Source organism: Myodes glareolus, chromosome 22, assembly GCF_982192425.1.
Source record: "Myodes glareolus chromosome 22, mMyoGla1.1, whole genome shotgun sequence".
In the NCBI taxonomy this organism is placed as follows: Eukaryota; Metazoa; Chordata; class Mammalia; order Rodentia; family Cricetidae; genus Myodes; species Myodes glareolus.
Genome location: NC_142047.1, coordinates 52,625,694 through 52,638,063, shown reverse-complemented (window position 1 = coordinate 52,638,063; position 12,370 = coordinate 52,625,694). Strand labels below are relative to the sequence as shown.

The following is a 12,370-nucleotide window of genomic DNA, read 5'->3' as shown; positions in this document are numbered from 1 at the left end:
GTTCCACGGGCAGGGCAGGCCGGCAGGCAGGTGCCTGGGATAGCAGCCCCGCACCGCACAGCTCTGTGTATGGATTCCGGAAGAGATCGCCACGCCCCCTCCACACAACCCACCCGGTGGAAGCAGTCTAAGAGCAAGCAGGCTCCACCAACCCACTCCCGGGGATGCAGTGTACGCCCACCTGCGTGCCTGTGTGCCTGCTTGCCTGTGTGGAATGTGCAATGTGCGTGCTTGTGTGAGTAGCCCCATGTGGGTGCACGTGTGTTCGTGTAGGCCACATTAGGCGCCTTTGTGTGTGTGTGTGTGTGTTGTGCGTGCATGCTTGTGCCTATGTGGTCTGGGGTTTTGCCTGCTTTTGTGTCTGTCTGTTGGGGAGTGTGTGCATTCTTGCCTGATGTGTGTGTGTGCGCGTGCGTGCGTGTGCTGTGTGTGTGTGTGTTCGTTCGCTTGCTGTGCGTGCACGCTTGTGCGGATGTGTGTCCGTCTGCAGTGTCTGATGGCGTGCGTGCGTGCGTACACGCGTGCTTGAGTGTGTTTCTGCGTGCGTGGGTGTGCGTGTGCCTGTGTGCCTGCCCCCGCCCGCACCGTCCACGAGCAGAGAGCGCCAAGACCCAAGTTCCAAGTTCCAAGTTCCAAATTCCAAGTTTCCTGGGCCCCACCGGTCGGTCAGCCCAGGAGCATCTTCCACGCTGGACAGCCTGCCTTTCTCTCTTCTCCCCCACGGGCAGAACGGCGTGCCGCCCGCTTCACAGGGAGGCATCTTCAATGGGGGACTGGATGGCCCCGCTGGCTGGCGATAGGGGATAGGGCTGGGACTGGGGGTGGGGGTGGGGGTGGGCATGGGGCGGAACTGGAATCTTGGGAGCTGGCATTCCAAGTTCCAAAGAGAGAACCAAGGTTTCTCCTGAAGGCGAGAAAGCTCACAGGCGCCCAGGCACACAGTCTCTCTAACCCAATCCCAGGCTTTGGGATTTCTAGATTCTCCAGGAGGAGGGGGATACTCTGGGGAGAGGAGGAAGAGGAGCAGGAGGAGAAGGAGGGAGGAGGTAGAGGAAGAGGAGGAGGAGGAGGAGCAGGAGCAGGAGGAGCAGGAGGAGCAGCAGGAGGAGCAGGAGGAGCAGGAGCAGGAGCAGGCGCAGGAGCAGGAGGAGCAGCAGGAGGAACAGGAGGAGCAGGAGCAGGAGGATCAGGAGGAGGAGCAGGAGGAGAAGCAGGAGCAGGAGCAGGAGCAGGAGCAGGAGCAGGAGCAGGAGCAGGAGCAGGAGCAGGAGCAGGAGCAGGAGCAGGAGCAGGAGCAGGAGCAGGAGCAGGAGCAGGAGCAGGAGCAGGAGCAGGAGCAGGAGCAGGAGCAGGAGGGAAAGGAAACAACAGTTTCCCGTTCCCCAATGATGAGAGACTAGCGCCTAGCCACTACCAGACCCGTCGAGGCACCACCTTACCTAGTACTAGGGCACCAGCAAGACAGTGTCTACCCCTGTCTGGAAGGATGATGACCCAAGCGATCCGACCGCTACGCCTGAGCCTCTCTGGGCACCTCCCCCGCGAACTCCTCCTGCCACCACCCCATGCCACCCCACCCCAGCCCCACCCCACCCCCAACCCGGGCGCCCATCTCCCCACGCAACCCCCACGCCTCCTCCAGAGCGGGGACACAAGTGGCCTGCGGGACGACACAGGAGGGCTCTCACCTGCCCAAAGGCAAGGAGCTGGCTGGCTACCTGGCAACAGTTCCCAGGTGGAGGGAGAGTCCGGGTCCAAAGCCGACCCCTGCCCCGGAAGGCCCTGAGGCCCTGTCAAAGCCGGCACCCGTGGATTCCCCACCGAGGGAGGCCGAGGGCGGGCAAGGGAGGAGCCAGCCAGCTTGCGGGGCCAGCCAAGCTGCCAGGGGCACGGTTGGGGCGCGGTGAGGGTGCCCGATGAGGAACGGGAGACAAGGGAGACAAGGGAGACAAGGGAGACAAGGGAGACAAGGTCGGTGGGTAGGGCTGGCGACTGCTCCTGGCCCCGGAGCCCGGCTCCGGGCCGGGGCAGAGGGCTGAGGAAGGAGGGCCTAGCTGGCAGGCTGGCTGGCTGGCTGGTGGGCGGGTTGGAGGGGCTCGTCCGTCTGTCCGTCCGTCCGTCCGTCCGGATTCGGTCTCGGACTCACTCGGGAGGGCGTGGGGGCGTGGGGACGGGCGGGCTGGCGTGCAGGAGCGCAGGCCAGTGCTGCAGCAGGCTCTTGTGGCGCCACAGCGACAACACGCCTCCGTCTACGGCCATACCACCCTGAACGCGCCCGATCTCGTCTGATCTCGGAAGCTAAGCAGGGTCGGGCCTGGTTAGTACTTGGATGGGAGACCGCCTGGGAATACCGGGTGCTGTAGGCTTTTTTCTTCTTCTTCCCTTGCTCTTTTCTTCTTCTTCTTCTTCTTCTTCTTCTTCTTCTTCTTCTTCTTCTTCTTCTTCTTCTTCTTCTTCTTCTTCTTCTTCTTCTCTTCCTTCTCCTCCTCCTCCTCCTCCTCCTCCTCCTCCTCCTCCTCTTCCTCCTCTTCCTCCTCTTCCTCCTCCTCCTTCCTTCTCCTCTTTTGGCCCCTTTGGCTTTCGCGACCGCGGGCCAGCCGGGACCAGGACAACACCAGGACAATCCGCACCCCGGAAAGAGGGCCCACCTCTCACAAGGTTCCAAATCCACCCACCGGTCAGCGCCCTCAGGCACGAGGGGAAACACCCGAGTGGGCAAGGAATGCCAGGACCCCTCAAGGAAGCTAAGACTCGCACGGTAGAGGCTGTCTTGAGTGGCGTGCAGCCAAGTGAGACCCTGGGCCAGCCACCATCGTCCTTGGCTCCCCGGCTCCACAGCTCCTCAGTTCCACGGGCAGGGCAGGCCGGCAGGCAGGTGCCTGGGATAGCAGCCCCGCACCGCACAGCTCTGTGTATGGATTCCGGAAGAGATCGCCACGCCCCCTCCACACAACCCACCCGGTGGAAGCAGTCTAAGAGCAAGCAGGCTCCACCAACCCACTCCCGGGGATGCAGTGTACGCCCACCTGCGTGCCTGTGTGCCTGCTTGCCTGTGTGGAATGTGCAATGTGCGTGCTTGTGTGAGTAGCCCCATGTGGGTGCACGTGTGTTCGTGTAGGCCACATTAGGCGCCTTTGTGTGTGTGTGTGTGTGTTGTGCGTGCATGCTTGTGCCTATGTGGTCTGGGGTTTTGCCTGCTTTTGTGTCTGTCTGTTGGGGAGTGTGTGCATTCTTGCCTGATGTGTGTGTGTGCGCGTGCGTGCGTGTGCTGTGTGTGTGTGTGTTCGTTCGCTTGCTGTGCGTGCACGCTTGTGCGGATGTGTGTCCGTCTGCAGTGTCCGATGGCGTGCGTGCGTGCGTACACGCGTGCTTGAGTGTGTTTCTGCGTGCGTGGGTGTGCGTGTGCCTGTGTGCCTGCCCCCGCCCGCACCGTCCACGAGCAGAGAGCGCCAAGACCCAAGTTCCAAGTTCCAAGTTCCAAATTCCAAGTTTCCTGGGCCCCACCGGTCGGTCAGCCCAGGAGCATCTTCCACGCTGGACAGCCTGCCTTTCTCTCTTCTCCCCCACGGGCAGAACGGCGTGCCGCCCGCTTCACAGGGAGGCATCTTCAATGGGGGACTGGATGGCCCCGCTGGCTGGCGATAGGGGATAGGGCTGGGACTGGGGGTGGGGGTGGGGGTGGGCATGGGGCGGAACTGGAATCTTGGGAGCTGGCATTCCAAGTTCCAAAGAGAGAACCAAGGTTTCTCCTGAAGGCGAGAAAGCTCACAGGCGCCCAGGCACACAGTCTCTCTAACCCAATCCCAGGCTTTGGGATTTCTAGATTCTCCAGGAGGAGGGGGATACTCTGGGGAGAGGAGGAAGAGGAGCAGGAGGAGAAGGAGGGAGGAGGTAGAGGAAGAGGAGGAGGAGCAGGAGCAGGAGCAGGAGGAGCAGGAGGAGCAGCAGGAGGAGCAGGAGGAGCAGGAGCAGGAGCAGGCGCAGGAGCAGGAGGAGCAGCAGGAGGAACAGGAGGAGCAGGAGCAGGAGGAGCAGGAGGAGCAGCAGGAGGAGCAGGAGGAGCAGGAGCAGGAGCAGGCGCAGGAGCAGGAGGAGCAGCAGGAGGAACAGGAGGAGCAGGAGCAGGAGGATCAGGAGGAGGAGCAGGAGGAGAAGCAGGAGCAGGAGCAGGAGCAGGAGCAGGAGCAGGAGCAGGAGCAGGAGCAGGAGCAGGAGCAGGAGCAGGAGCAGGAGCAGGAGCAGGAGCAGGAGCAGGAGCAGGAGCAGGAGCAGGAGCAGGAGCAGGAGCAGGAGCAGGAGCAGGAGCAGGAGCAGGAGCAGGAGCAGGAGGGAAAGGAAACAACAGTTTCCCGTTCCCCAATGATGAGAGACTAGCGCCTAGCCACTACCAGACCCGTCGAGGCACCACCTTACCTAGTACTAGGGCACCAGCAAGACAGTGTCTACCCCTGTCTGGAAGGATGATGACCCAAGCGATCCGACCGCTACGCCTGAGCCTCTCTGGGCACCTCCCCCGCGAACTCCTCCTGCCACCACCCCATGCCACCCCACCCCAGCCCCACCCCACCCCCAACCCGGGCGCCCATCTCCCCACGCAACCCCCACGCCTCCTCCAGAGCGGGGACACAAGTGGCCTGCGGGACGACACAGGAGGGCTCTCACCTGCCCAAAGGCAAGGAGCTGGCTGGCTACCTGGCAACAGTTCCCAGGTGGAGGGAGAGTCCGGGTCCAAAGCCGACCCCTGCCCCGGAAGGCCCTGAGGCCCTGTCAAAGCCGGCACCCGTGGATTCCCCACCGAGGGAGGCCGAGGGCGGGCAAGGGAGGAGCCAGCCAGCTTGCGGGGCCAGCCAAGCTGCCAGGGGCACGGTTGGGGCGCGGTGAGGGTGCCCGATGAGGAACGGGAGACAAGGGAGACAAGGGAGACAAGGGAGACAAGGGAGACAAGGTCGGTGGGTAGGGCTGGCGACTGCTCCTGGCCCCGGAGCCCGGCTCCGGGCCGGGGCAGAGGGCTGAGGAAGGAGGGCCTAGCTGGCAGGCTGGCTGGCTGGCTGGTGGGCGGGTTGGAGGGGCTCGTCCGTCTGTCCGTCCGTCCGTCCGTCCGGATTCGGTCTCGGACTCACTCGGGAGGGCGTGGGGGCGTGGGGACGGGCGGGCTGGCGTGCAGGAGCGCAGGCCAGTGCTGCAGCAGGCTCTTGTGGCGCCACAGCGACAACACGCCTCCGTCTACGGCCATACCACCCTGAACGCGCCCGATCTCGTCTGATCTCGGAAGCTAAGCAGGGTCGGGCCTGGTTAGTACTTGGATGGGAGACCGCCTGGGAATACCGGGTGCTGTAGGCTTTTTTCTTCTTCTTCCCTTGCTCTTTTCTTCTTCTTCTTCTTCTTCTTCTTCTTCTTCTTCTTCTTCTTCTTCTTCTTCTTCTTCTTCTTCTTCTTCTTCTCTTCCTTCTCCTCCTCCTCCTCCTCCTCCTCCTCCTCCTCCTCCTCCTCTTCCTCCTCTTCCTCCTCTTCCTCCTCCTCCTTCCTTCTCCTCTTTTGGCCCCTTTGGCCTTCGCGACCGCGGGCCAGCCGGGACCAGGACAACACCAGGACAATCCGCACCCCGGAAAGAGGGCCCACCTCTCACAAGGTTCCAAATCCACCCACCGGTCAGCGCCCTCAGGCACGAGGGGAAACACCCGAGTGGGCAAGGAATGCCAGGACCCCTCAAGGAAGCTAAGACTCGCACGGTAGAGGCTGTCTTGAGTGGCGTGCAGCCAAGTGAGACCCTGGGCCAGCCACCATCGTCCTTGGCTCCCCGGCTCCACAGCTCCTCAGTTCCACGGGCAGGGCAGGCCGGCAGGCAGGTGCCTGGGATAGCAGCCACGCACCGCACAGCTCTGTGTATGGATTCCGGAAGAGATCGCCACGCCCCCTCCACACAACCCACCCGGTGGAAGCAGTCTAAGAGCAAGCAGGCTCCACCAACCCACTCCCGGGGATGCAGTGTACGCCCACCTGCGTGCCTGTGTGCCTGCTTGCCTGTGTGGAATGTGCAATGTGCGTGCTTGTGTGAGTAGCCCCATGTGGGTGCACGTGTGTTCGTGTAGGCCACATTAGGCGCCTTTGTGTGTGTGTGTGTGTGTTGTGCGTGCATGCTTGTGCCTATGTGGTCTGGGGTTTTGCCTGCTTTTGTGTCTGTCTGTTGGGGAGTGTGTGCATTCTTGCCTGATGTGTGTGTGTGCGCGTGCGTGCGTGTGCTGTGTGTGTGTGTGTTCGTTCGCTTGCTGTGCGTGCACGCTTGTGCGGATGTGTGTCCGTCTGCAGTGTCCGATGGCGTGCGTGCGTGCGTACACGCGTGCTTGAGTGTGTTTCTGCGTGCGTGGGTGTGCGTGTGCCTGTGTGCCTGCCCCCGCCCGCACCGTCCACGAGCAGAGAGCGCCAAGACCCAAGTTCCAAGTTCCAAGTTCCAAATTCCAAGTTTCCTGGGCCCCACCGGTCGGTCAGCCCAGGAGCATCTTCCACGCTGGACAGCCTGCCTTTCTCTCTTCTCCCCCACGGGCAGAACGGCGTGCCGCCCGCTTCACAGGGAGGCATCTTCAATGGGGGACTGGATGGCCCCGCTGGCTGGCGATAGGGGATAGGGCTGGGACTGGGGGTGGGGGTGGGGGTGGGCATGGGGCGGAACTGGAATCTTGGGAGCTGGCATTCCAAGTTCCAAAGAGAGAACCAAGGTTTCTCCTGAAGGCGAGAAAGCTCACAGGCGCCCAGGCACACAGTCTCTCTAACCCAATCCCAGGCTTTGGGATTTCTAGATTCTCCAGGAGGAGGGGGATACTCTGGGGAGAGGAGGAAGAGGAACAGGAGGAGAAGGAGGGAGGAGGTAGAGGAAGAGGAGGAGGAGGAGGAGCAGGAGCAGGAGGAGCAGGAGGAGCAGCAGGAGGAGCAGGAGGAGCAGGAGGAGCAGCAGGAGGAGCAGGAGGAGCAGGAGCAGGAGCAGGCACAGGAGCAGCAGGAGGAACAGGAGGAGCAGGAGCAGGAGGAGCAGGAGGAGCAGCAGGAGGAGCAGGAGGAGCAGGAGCAGGAGCAGGCGCAGGAGCAGGAGGAGCAGCAGGAGGAACAGGAGGAGCAGGAGGATCAGGAGGAGGAGCAGGAGGAGAAGCAGGAGCAGGAGCAGGAGCAGGAGCAGGAGCAGGAGCAGGAGCAGGAGCAGGAGCAGGAGCAGGAGCAGGAGCAGGAGCAGGAGCAGGAGCAGGAGCAGGAGGGAAAGGAAACAACAGTTTCCCGTTCCCCAATGATGAGAGACTAGCGCCTAGCCACTACCAGACCCGTCGAGGCACCACCTTACCTAGTACTAGGGCACCAGCAAGACAGTGTCTACCCCTGTCTGGAAGGATGATGACCCAAGCGATCCGACCGCTACGCCTGAGCCTCTCTGGGCACCTCCCCCGCGAACTCCTCCTGCCACCACCCCATGCCACCCCACCCCAGCCCCACCCCACCCCCAACCCGGGCGCCCATCTCCCCACGCAACCCCCACGCCTCCTCCAGAGCGGGGACACAAGTGGCCTGCGGGACGACACAGGAGGGCTCTCACCTGCCCAAAGGCAAGGAGCTGGCTGGCTACCTGGCAACAGTTCCCAGGTGGAGGGAGAGTCCGGGTCCAAAGCCGACCCCTGCCCCGGAAGGCCCTGAGGCCCTGTCAAAGCCGGCACCCGTGGATTCCCCACCGAGGGAGGCCGAGGGCGGGCAAGGGAGGAGCCAGCCAGCTTGCGGGGCCAGCCAAGCTGCCAGGGGCACGGTTGGGGCGCGGTGAGGGTGCCCGATGAGGAACGGGAGACAAGGGAGACAAGGGAGACAAGGGAGACAAGGGAGACAAGGTCGGTGGGTAGGGCTGGCGACTGCTCCTGGCCCCGGAGCCCGGCTCCGGGCCGGGGCAGAGGGCTGAGGAAGGAGGGCCTAGCTGGCAGGCTGGCTGGCTGGCTGGTGGGCGGGTTGGAGGGGCTCGTCCGTCTGTCCGTCCGTCCGTCCGTCCGGATTCGGTCTCGGACTCACTCGGGAGGGCGTGGGGGCGTGGGGACGGGCGGGCTGGCGTGCAGGAGCGCAGGCCAGTGCTGCAGCAGGCTCTTGTGGCGCCACAGCGACAACACGCCTCCGTCTACGGCCATACCACCCTGAACGCGCCCGATCTCGTCTGATCTCGGAAGCTAAGCAGGGTCGGGCCTGGTTAGTACTTGGATGGGAGACCGCCTGGGAATACCGGGTGCTGTAGGCTTTTTTCTTCTTCTTCCCTTGCTCTTTTCTTCTTCTTCTTCTTCTTCTTCTTCTTCTTCTTCTTCTTCTTCTTCTTCTTCTTCTTCTTCTTCTTCTTCTTCTTCTTCTTCTTCTTCTTCTCTTCCTTCTCCTCCTCCTCCTCCTCCTCTTCCTCCTCTTCCTCCTCTTCCTCCTCCTCCTTCCTTCTCCTCTTTTGGCCCCTTTGGCCTTCGCGACCGCGGGCCAGCCGGGACCAGGACAACACCAGGACAATCCGCACCCCGGAAAGAGGGCCCACCTCTCACAAGGTTCCAAATCCACCCACCGGTCAGCGCCCTCAGGCACGAGGGGAAACACCCGAGTGGGCAAGGAATGCCAGGACCCCTCAAGGAAGCTAAGACTCGCACGGTAGAGGCTGTCTTGAGTGGCGTGCAGCCAAGTGAGACCCTGGGCCAGCCACCATCGTCCTTGGCTCCCCGGCTCCACAGCTCCTCAGTTCCACGGGCAGGGCAGGCCGGCAGGCAGGTGCCTGGGATAGCAGCCCCGCACCGCACAGCTCTGTGTATGGATTCCGGAAGAGATCGCCACGCCCCCTCCACACAACCCACCCGGTGGAAGCAGTCTAAGAGCAAGCAGGCTCCACCAACCCACTCCCGGGGATGCAGTGTACGCCCACCTGCGTGCCTGTGTGCCTGCTTGCCTGTGTGGAATGTGCAATGTGCGTGCTTGTGTGAGTAGCCCCATGTGGGTGCACGTGTGTTCGTGTAGGCCACATTAGGCGCCTTTGTGTGTGTGTGTGTGTGTTGTGCGTGCATGCTTGTGCCTATGTGGTCTGGGGTTTTGCCTGCTTTTGTGTCTGTCTGTTGGGGAGTGTGTGCATTCTTGCCTGATGTGTGTGTGTGCGCGTGCGTGCGTGTGCTGTGTGTGTGTGTGTTCGTTCGCTTGCTGTGCGTGCACGCTTGTGCGGATGTGTGTCCGTCTGCAGTGTCCGATGGCGTGCGTGCGTGCGTACACGCGTGCTTGAGTGTGTTTCTGCGTGCGTGGGTGTGCGTGTGCCTGTGTGCCTGCCCCCGCCCGCACCGTCCACGAGCAGAGAGCGCCAAGACCCAAGTTCCAAGTTCCAAGTTCCAAATTCCAAGTTTCCTGGGCCCCACCGGTCGGTCAGCCCAGGAGCATCTTCCACGCTGGACAGCCTGCCTTTCTCTCTTCTCCCCCACGGGCAGAACGGCGTGCCGCCCGCTTCACAGGGAGGCATCTTCAATGGGGGACTGGATGGCCCCGCTGGCTGGCGATAGGGGATAGGGCTGGGACTGGGGGTGGGGGTGGGGGTGGGCATGGGGCGGAACTGGAATCTTGGGAGCTGGCATTCCAAGTTCCAAAGAGAGAACCAAGGTTTCTCCTGAAGGCGAGAAAGCTCACAGGCGCCCAGGCACACAGTCTCTCTAACCCAATCCCAGGCTTTGGGATTTCTAGATTCTCCAGGAGGAGGGGGATACTCTGGGGAGAGGAGGAAGAGGAGCAGGAGGAGAAGGAGGGAGGAGGTAGAGGAAGAGGAGGAGGAGGAGGAGCAGGAGCAGGAGGAGCAGGAGGAGCAGCAGGAGGAGCAGGAGGAGCAGGAGCAGGAGCAGGCGCAGGAGCAGGAGGAGCAGCAGGAGGAACAGGAGGAGCAGGAGCAGGAGGATCAGGAGGAGGATCAGGAGGAGGAGCAGGAGCAGGAGCAGGAGCAGGAGCAGGAGCAGGAGCAGGAGCAGGAGCAGGAGCAGGAGCAGGAGCAGGAGCAGGAGCAGGAGCAGGAGCAGGAGCAGGAGCAGGAGGGAAAGGAAACAACAGTTTCCCGTTCCCCAATGATGAGAGACTAGCGCCTAGCCACTACCAGGCCCGTCGAGGCACCACCTTACCTAGTACTAGGGCACCAGCAAGACAGTGTCTACCCCTGTCTGGAAGGATGATGACCCAAGCGATCCGACCGCTACGCCTGAGCCTCTCTGGGCACCTCCCCCGCGAACTCCTCCTGCCACCACCCCATGCCACCCCACCCCAGCCCCACCCCACCCCCAACCCGGGCGCCCATCTCCCCACGCAACCCCCACGCCTCCTCCAGAGCGGGGACACAAGTGGCCTGCGGGACGACACAGGAGGGCTCTCACCTGCCCAAAGGCAAGGAGCTGGCTGGCTACCTGGCAACAGTTCCCAGGTGGAGGGAGAGTCCGGGTCCAAAGCCGACCCCTGCCCCGGAAGGCCCTGAGGCCCTGTCAAAGCCGGCACCCGTGGATTCCCCACCGAGGGAGGCCGAGGGCGGGCAAGGGAGGAGCCAGCCAGCTTGCGGGGCCAGCCAAGCTGCCAGGGGCACGGTTGGGGCGCGGTGAGGGTGCCCGATGAGGAACGGGAGACAAGGGAGACAAGGGAGACAAGGGAGACAAGGGAGACAAGGTCGGTGGGTAGGGCTGGCGACTGCTCCTGGCCCCGGAGCCCGGCTCCGGGCCGGGGCAGAGGGCTGAGGAAGGAGGGCCTAGCTGGCAGGCTGGCTGGCTGGCTGGTGGGCGGGTTGGAGGGGCTCGTCCGTCTGTCCGTCCGTCCGTCCGTCCGGATTCGGTCTCGGACTCACTCGGGAGGGCGTGGGGGCGTGGGGACGGGCGGGCTGGCGTGCAGGAGCGCAGGCCAGTGCTGCAGCAGGCTCTTGTGGCGCCACAGCGACAACACGCCTCCGTCTACGGCCATACCACCCTGAACGCGCCCGATCTCGTCTGATCTCGGAAGCTAAGCAGGGTCGGGCCTGGTTAGTACTTGGATGGGAGACCGCCTGGGAATACCGGGTGCTGTAGGCTTTTTTCTTCTTCTTCCCTTGCTCTTTTCTTCTTCTTCTTCTTCTTCTTCTTCTTCTTCTTCTTCTTCTTCTTCTTCTTCTTCTTCTTCTTCTTCTTCTTCTTCTTCTTCTCTTCCTTCTCCTCCTCCTCCTCCTCCTCTTCCTCCTCTTCCTCCTCTTCCTCCTCCTCCTTCCTTCTCCTCTTTTGGCCCCTTTGGCCTTCGCGACCGCGGGCCAGCCGGGACCAGGACAACACCAGGACAATCCGCACCCCGGAAAGAGGGCCCACCTCTCACAAGGTTCCAAATCCACCCACCGGTCAGCGCCCTCAGGCACGAGGGGAAACACCCGAGTGGGCAAGGAATGCCAGGACCCCTCAAGGAAGCTAAGACTCGCACGGTAGAGGCTGTCTTGAGTGGCGTGCAGCCAAGTGAGACCCTGGGCCAGCCACCATCGTCCTTGGCTCCCCGGCTCCACAGCTCCTCAGTTCCACGGGCAGGGCAGGCCGGCAGGCAGGTGCCTGGGATAGCAGCCCCGCACCGCACAGCTCTGTGTATGGATTCCGGAAGAGATCGCCACGCCCCCTCCACACAACCCACCCGGTGGAAGCAGTCTAAGAGCAAGCAGGCTCCACCAACCCACTCCCGGGGATGCAGTGTACGCCCACCTGCGTGCCTGTGTGCCTGCTTGCCTGTGTGGAATGTGCAATGTGCGTGCTTGTGTGAGTAGCCCCATGTGGGTGCACGTGTGTTCGTGTAGGCCACATTAGGCGCCTTTGTGTGTGTGTGTGTGTGTTGTGCGTGCATGCTTGTGCCTATGTGGTCTGGGGTTTTGCCTGCTTTTGTGTCTGTCTGTTGGGGAGTGTGTGCATTCTTGCCTGATGTGTGTGTGTGCGCGTGCGTGCGTGTGCTGTGTGTGTGTGTGTTCGTTCGCTTGCTGTGCGTGCACGCTTGTGCGAATGTGTGTCCGTCTGCAGTGTCCGATGGCGTGCGTGCGTGCGTACACGCGTGCTTGAGTGTGTTTCTGCGTGCGTGGGTGTGCGTGTGCCTGTGTGCCTGCCCCCGCCCGCACCGTCCACGAGCAGAGAGCGCCAAGACCCAAGTTCCAAGTTCCAAGTTCCAAATTCCAAGTTTCCTGGGCCCCACCGGTCGGTCAGCCCAGGAGCATCTTCCACGCTGGACAGCCTGCCTTTCTCTCTTCTCCCCCACGGGCAGAACGGCGTGCCGCCCGCTTCACAGGGAGGCATCTTCAATGGGGGACTGGATGGCCCCGCTGGCTGGCGATAGGGGATAGGGCTGGGACTGGGGGTGGGGGTGGGGGTGGGCATGGGGCGGA

General features: G+C 62.8%; 4 non-coding genes across 4 annotated transcripts; all 4 read left to right on the top strand.

The window, feature by feature from the left end:
• The first annotated feature begins 2,247 nt into the window (after window positions 1-2,247).
• On the top strand, window positions 2,248-2,366 carry LOC148118561 (5S ribosomal RNA). The gene has a single exon (XR_015736086.1). It is a non-coding gene; the product is annotated as a 5S ribosomal RNA (ribosomal RNA).
• Window positions 2,367-5,221: 2,855 nt separating this feature from the next.
• On the top strand, window positions 5,222-5,340 carry LOC148118560 (5S ribosomal RNA). Its single transcript, XR_015736085.1, has one exon. It is a non-coding gene; the product is annotated as a 5S ribosomal RNA (ribosomal RNA).
• A 2,795-nt stretch (window positions 5,341-8,135) lies between these two features.
• On the top strand, window positions 8,136-8,254 carry LOC148118559 (5S ribosomal RNA). Its single transcript, XR_015736084.1, has one exon. It is a non-coding gene; the product is annotated as a 5S ribosomal RNA (ribosomal RNA).
• Window positions 8,255-10,938: 2,684 nt separating this feature from the next.
• LOC148118558 (5S ribosomal RNA) lies at window positions 10,939-11,057 on the top strand. Its single transcript, XR_015736083.1, has one exon. It is a non-coding gene; the product is annotated as a 5S ribosomal RNA (ribosomal RNA).
• The last annotated feature ends 1,313 nt before the right edge of the window (window positions 11,058-12,370 follow it).